We start from the raw sequence: 6,575 nt of genomic DNA on the forward strand, positions 1-6,575 counted from the left end.
TCTGTGACTTGCTTCTGGAAAGTCCCAGGACTTAAGCTGCTCAGCAGTGAAGGTGTTTTTGTATTAGCCCTGTTAACCAATTTGAATTCCTCTCTTTAGTAGTTCTGTTATTTATAAATATATACTCACCTTTAGTCTTCTAGCCTAAATCAAGGGAGTCATTCCTTGCAGGTGACAAAGGATGCTCAGCCCATCCACCAGGAGGACCCTGTTGGTCGAGCCACCGCAGATGTTCAGATCAGTGTCCCTCTCTGCCTCACTAGCCTCCTGTGCGCTGGTGGCCTTGCGGGTGGGCCAGGGTTTGCATTTGTGCTCAGGTATGTTAATCACAGCGTTTGACCCTGGAGAATCTCTCCTTTGACCCCCAGTTCTATTCTTGCTCTTCCCATCCTTGTCATTGTTCCCAGACTGACTTCTTATTACTTAAAGCTGTAAACCCACACTTTTCATTGTGGCCTGAAAGGGGAGGCAGCTAGTTAACAAAGAAAGGTATGGCTGGTGATTTTTCTTTCTCTTCTAGCTCAGTTCTGAAGCTGAAAAAACTCCCGGCACACTTCAAACTTGAGCAGTGGCTGTGAATGTATTCACTCCTGAATTCATCTGTGAGGTTATTATCCGCAGCTTTGATGTTACAGCAAGGCTACCTGGGTCGTTTTGTTCCAATTACTCAGCCTAGGGGAGGAGGGCTTCCTGCTGCATGAAGGTGCCCAGCTTTGATGTCTGGTCGAGGCGGTCCTTCTTGGGGCTGAGGCACCAGGAGCGGCTCTGGGCAGCTGGGCACATCCAAGTGGCCGTCCGAACTGGGAGCTGAGTAGCTGGGTGCTTTCCACCTGGCGCTCCACGGCCTCAGCCCTGAGGAGCCGAGGGCGGGGGGAAGCCGTAAGTGTAGGCCTATTGAGCACATTTTCCATTGCATCACAGAGGATTTGGAAATAACCTCATTTTCTTCAATTAGGAAGATGGAGACTGTAATGGCTGTACTTTGCTCTCCTCAGACGTCTTTCATCTCGGCATCGCAAAGTGCTCTGAAAGCATGATTAACAAACCTTTCCGACTCCCCAGCCGGGCAGGCGCCCCACTGCCTGTCTCTGTGAAGGCTAAATGGTTGAGGCCAGCTCACCAGGTGAGCGCAGGGTAAGGGGAGATCCTGCTGACCCCAACACAGGGCAAGAGTAGTTGCTGGAAACCCCACAGGATGGGGGTGGGGAGGGAGTGAGAGGCAGCCCAGGGCAGGGGGGGATTCCTGGGCTGGGAGCCAGAGGTCTCAGAGCCAGCCCTGGTTGTCCCACTGGACTATTGTCAGAGTGTGGACCTGTTACCACCACCGCCACCCACACCTACCCAGGCCTCAGAGTCAGCACTCAAAAGCAGGGAGTGGGATGTGAAGATATCTGCGATTTCTCCCAGCTCTGCCATTCTCACTTGTGGTGGTGATGTGACTGACAGCCGTGGACGCCTAGGCCAGCCTGATATCTTGCCATGATGTCATCTCTGTTCAGAACCTGGGGCGCTCTTTGGTCCTTGTGGAGCGCAGAAGCTCTCTTCATGCCCCGTTTCCTCATCGCTGCCCCCATTCATGTTCACAGGTTCCTCCACACATACTTCCACGCATACGGCTTGGTCAGATTGTCTTCTGTTTAGACCACTCAGGGCAGCTCGGCCTCCCTTCCATGCATTGCCTTCAAGGGCCATTCTGCTATCATTGCCGCTGCCTTTCCTCACAGTACAAATACCAGCTCATTCTGTATTTTTGCCAGACTAGATTGCTCTACTCTGTCCATTCAGGTGAGACCCTTCCTCCAAGACCCTCCAGCTCCTGAGAAGCCTTCGGTTGTTTGCTCGGGCGTTAACCATCCAGCTGGCTGCTTTCAGAGCTTTCATCACCTGCTTTGAGATTTCCTGCCTGCTCACCTCTCACTGCTGCCAGCATTTCTACCTGCCCATGGTAGTGATGCCTGTCCCTTTCTCAAGTGGCTGCCCTCGTGTATTATGGGCTAAGAACAAAACTCACTGAGTGACTAAAATAGAGGCAGAGCAAGAAGGCTGAGAGGCTTCCGTGTGTCTGCGTGGATGGGCTCTTCTAACCCAGGGCCCTTTCTTTTCTCAACTGTGCTCTTGATGGCTGAGGTTGTAGGATAGATGGGACCTAAGGTAACCACAGAAGCAGGTGACACACAAAGGGCGAGTCTCCAGGGCAGGGGTGGGGGCAGCAGAAGGTCCACGCCCTTCACTTAAATAAGAATTAAAAAAAAACACCCCCAAACAAACAAACAAAAAACCCCAAAGAAACTACACCTGCTCTTTATCACTGCTTATTGATATAGGATTCCAAATATTGCATTTTGAAAAAAAAATTGTGATGCTACCCACAAAGTTTGCCACTAGTGGTTTGGAAATCTCGAGGGTTTCCCAGGTGAGAAAGTTGACCAGTTCAGATCACACCTTGAGGGATGGCTTATTAATTGGAAGATTCTCATTCTTGCCCCAGTGTGTGCCCTGCCTTCTCACTCTCCCCTGAGAGGACTGGCTTGGGACAGGCACTCACCCTTGTCTCCCTGGAGCTTAGTCGAGGTGCTGTCACAGGGGAGGCTGCCCTGGGAAGCCCCACCAGTGGGTTGCTCTGACCAGCTACAAAAGCAGTTCTGGGAAAAAGCAGTATTTGGTTATAGAGGTTTTCAAGTGTAAAAAGCCCAATGAGATGTAATTCTATCCCTTTTCTGAAGCAAACAAAAATAAAACTGCTGAAGTAGAAAATTCAGAATGGGAAATATAGAATAGACATTAGGTTGGAGTTTCAAAAATGGGAAAAAGTCCTTGGAGTATTCCACAAGTTTGCATGGGGTGGGGACCACGTCTGCTGCTCAATGGACTCAGGTCTTATGGGCTGTTTTGAGGTGGGTGAGATGCTTCCCATGGACTCCTGTGCGAACTGCTTTTGTGTTTGGCCTGATTGCCAGTCCTCACTTCATTTCAACTGCTCCTCACTCCCACTCCAAGCTGCTCACAGGCAGGATACCTGATGCTGCCAATAACAGCTTAGTCCTGGGGGGTCCCTCCAGGTCTACCATCAGCTGCAGGGCCCCTTCTCTAGCCCAGTCACCCTGCTATGCTCTCGAGTGTCTCTGCTATTGGGCCTCCTTTGCTGCCACCGAACCTGGGACAAGTATCCCCCAGAGCAGCCCTCAAGGTGTCATCCATGAAACTTGACTGCACCTGACTCCTGAATTTTGCTCTCACCATCTCCTTCCTTCTCTGGTTTCATCAGGCTCAGCCCACCCCTTTGACCAGTGGCAGGAATCCTTGCTGCGGTTGCTCACCATGGCTGGACATACATGGACTGCAGAGAAAGGACAGCCGAGGCACCAAGTGTGGGGAGTTGGCAGCCTCTAATGAGGATTTATAATGGGAGACATTTGACGGACAGCACTGTTCAGCTGTCTGTGACAACGTGCATAGAAGGCAGGGGTGGGGAGAGGGAGATGGAGAAGGAATAAACACCCTGCCAGGAATGGCTACAGGGTCACATTTGGAGAGGACTGTGAGGGGATCTTTTTTCCGATGCTACATTAACAGGAGACAGTGAATTTCCTCTGTCATCTCTTTAGAATATTTTATCACTTTATTTTGCATTGCATGGCATACAGCATGCTGTGGTCCATCATTTCACAAATACCTTGGACACTCACCCAAGGTCTGTTAGTATCACATCGTTCGCAGAGGTGCTCAGCTAACCACCAGTGATGAGGGTTCCCCTCCAGAGCATAGACTGTTGCTGCAAATGGCTGTGCAGAGAGGGCTGTATTCGCCAGGACCCATGCATTAGGTGGTAGCCTGTGACAAGCTATTGCCAATAGGACTGTTGTGTCTGAGTCAAGGCAGTTAAAAAATCTTTCCCCACCTGTCAGCTGATTGGCGAAACCTTTGAGGACTTAGAGTGGGACGAGCCACAAGCTAAAAGGAGCCTGGGTCCCTGAGTGAGCACATGACAGCTACCTGATGAGAACTGCCTGAATAGGACTGTGACATGAATAGGGAATACATTTTCATTGTGTTAAGCCCCTGAGAACTCATGGGAATTTAGGGCCTAACTAGTACAGTGCCTTGTGTTACTATAACTAATGCACATTGGTTTGGCCCACCCAAAGCCTTTTGGGTCTGAACCAAGTGTGGGCTCCCCTGTCCTGGTCTGTATTTCATTTCCTTGGTTTGTGTCTTTACCGGGGAGCTCAGGGGATGCTATTGTTGAGTGGGAGAGCTTTGAAGAAAGAATTATGTGACCAAACAAACAGAAGAAGAGGTGGGTAAAGGTAGTTACTGAAGGGATTTCTTCTCAAGGAATTTCTTCTCTTGGCCCTGTGAGGATTTTTTTTTTTTTTTAGTGATTTCTGAGTCTCTGAAATTATGAAAGTAATGGAGTCATGAATATAATTACCTCTATTCTGTAATTACCCGGCAAATATCATATGAATACATAGGGGGTTTGAGTCAGCAGATCTGGCAGCTGCAGAGTTTGATTATAATGATTTAGCTGTTGGAAAATGCCAAGGATTAATTTCAGTCATCAGTGTAGGAACAACAAGGAGAAATGGCCCCAAATTAGGAAGGGACACACGGAAGCTGTGTGGTGAGGGCATTTGGTGACTGGGAGGTCAATTAGACAAGGAGCCCCCCTTTTGGAAGAGTCCCCCTCCCCTCCCCCCTCCAGGAGCCGGTCCTGTAAGACCAGAGGTGAACTGTAGATCCTTCCGCAGGAGACTTGTCCCCAGGTCGTTGCTCGTGAGAGCCTCACGCCTGAGATCGGAGGGGAACAGCTGTGTTTGTCTGAGCTCTGGCTCGTGGTCGTTGCCTTCCACTGTGAGATGGAGTCGCATAGCTGGCCCCATTTCAAAGATGCCAGCACAGACCCTCAAGGAGCCAGTCTCTCAGTGCGGCCCCATGAGTGGCATTTCTAGGTGAGAACCTGGATTCCTGAGCCCTTTCGCTTACCTTGTATGGCTTTGGTGAAGATGGACCTCCAATTATAATGTTTGTCCAATGGAAAAAAAGAAAAGGTGATTTTGTTTATGATTGCTTTTTCAAATGGTTCCCAAGCAAGTTTTATGAAAAGAAAAAAAATGTGCGTACTCGCTGTGCACATCAGATCCTACTGTTCTGGGAAGGATATGAAGGCCCTCAGCGAGCCAGAGGTCTTCTAAAAGAAGCCACAGAACCGTGTGACCTTAGTGTGTCGTGTAGCTTAGGTGTGTTGTCTTTCCTAATTCGGGCTCACATTTCCTTATTCCCAGTCATCATAATCAGACTCTGTAGTTGGATTCTCCTGACAAGGTTCTGGCCTTGTCTTCTGCACAGTGCTGGCCACCAGTGGAGAAGACGGGGTGGGGTATTCAATGAGGCTCCGGCCATCCCCAACATCCCCCGTCAGCCTGAACTGCTCTTTTCTCCTTTGTACTGAGACTCAGTGCTCACCAAGTACTGTCCTGAAAATTCCCTAGAAGCTCTGTTATTCATCTCTGAGTCCAGCTGCCTTGGGAGAGGGCCTGGAATGAGTGACAATTAGGCTATTTAGAGCTGGGGCTGTGGCACTGGGGAGGTGGTATGTCCCAGGGCCCAGAGGAGTGAACTGAGAAATAGATTGTGTCTAGGTCAGACCTGTTCCCTGCCCTGGGTATGGAGTCATTAGAGGGATTGCGATCTCTTGTCTTGATCAATGAAGTAACCAGTCTTTTCTCTATTTACTACAGCTGGATAGGCTGGTTTTGCCCAGGTTTGGGCATCCCCTCACTTGTTCTGAGGACACAGGGCTGCTATCCAGAGTGTAAGGGCCAACTCTGTAATGACCCCAAGGTGGGGAAAGGTCTGATACCTGGAGTGCTCCTCATGCGTGGCCACAGCAATACGAGGGACCCAGGGGTGAGGCTGCTCTGTGCAGTAGTTGTGTCCACCAGATGCCTTCTGCTTTTCTGAAATCACCTATACCAGATGCAATCTCAGACTCTTATCTACCCCTTGCCAACACACAGAAACCTGTCTCATATCTCTACCCAATACACAGGCTGACCACAAATCCTGAGCCCAGCTGTTGTCAGTAACCTAAAGGATAACATTCTCTAAAATCAGAATTCAGACCTAATTACTACTTCTGATTGAACCGCCAAACTATTTTCCTGATGCTGACTTAGACTCTGACAATAACTAATAATCTCTTAATGTTGACACCAACCCAGATCTCAACAGCTTCTAATACCTCACCCTCAGGCCCAGGTAGAAGCCCCGCTCCAACCTAGATACCAAGCCTCACTGGAAACTCTAATTGTAACCCAGTCTTAAACCTAACCCAACCAATAAATGTGTTTAAGGTCTGGCTCTCCAGGGCTAGAGCTTGGTACCCTCCTCACTCTTCCGTAGGGGAGGAATTTCTATCTCTATCCATTTATATTCTTCAACTGAGTCTGTGAAAAAAGCTGACAACAGGCAGATTAGCAGGAGAAAAAGCATACAAATTTATTTTATTTATTTTTTAAATTAAAGTTTATTGGGATGACAATTGTTAGTAAAGTTACATAGGTTTCAGTTTC

This window comes from Hipposideros armiger, unplaced genomic scaffold (genome assembly GCF_001890085.2).
Source record: "Hipposideros armiger isolate ML-2016 unplaced genomic scaffold, ASM189008v1 scaffold_0, whole genome shotgun sequence".
Taxonomy (NCBI): domain Eukaryota; kingdom Metazoa; phylum Chordata; class Mammalia; order Chiroptera; family Hipposideridae; genus Hipposideros; species Hipposideros armiger.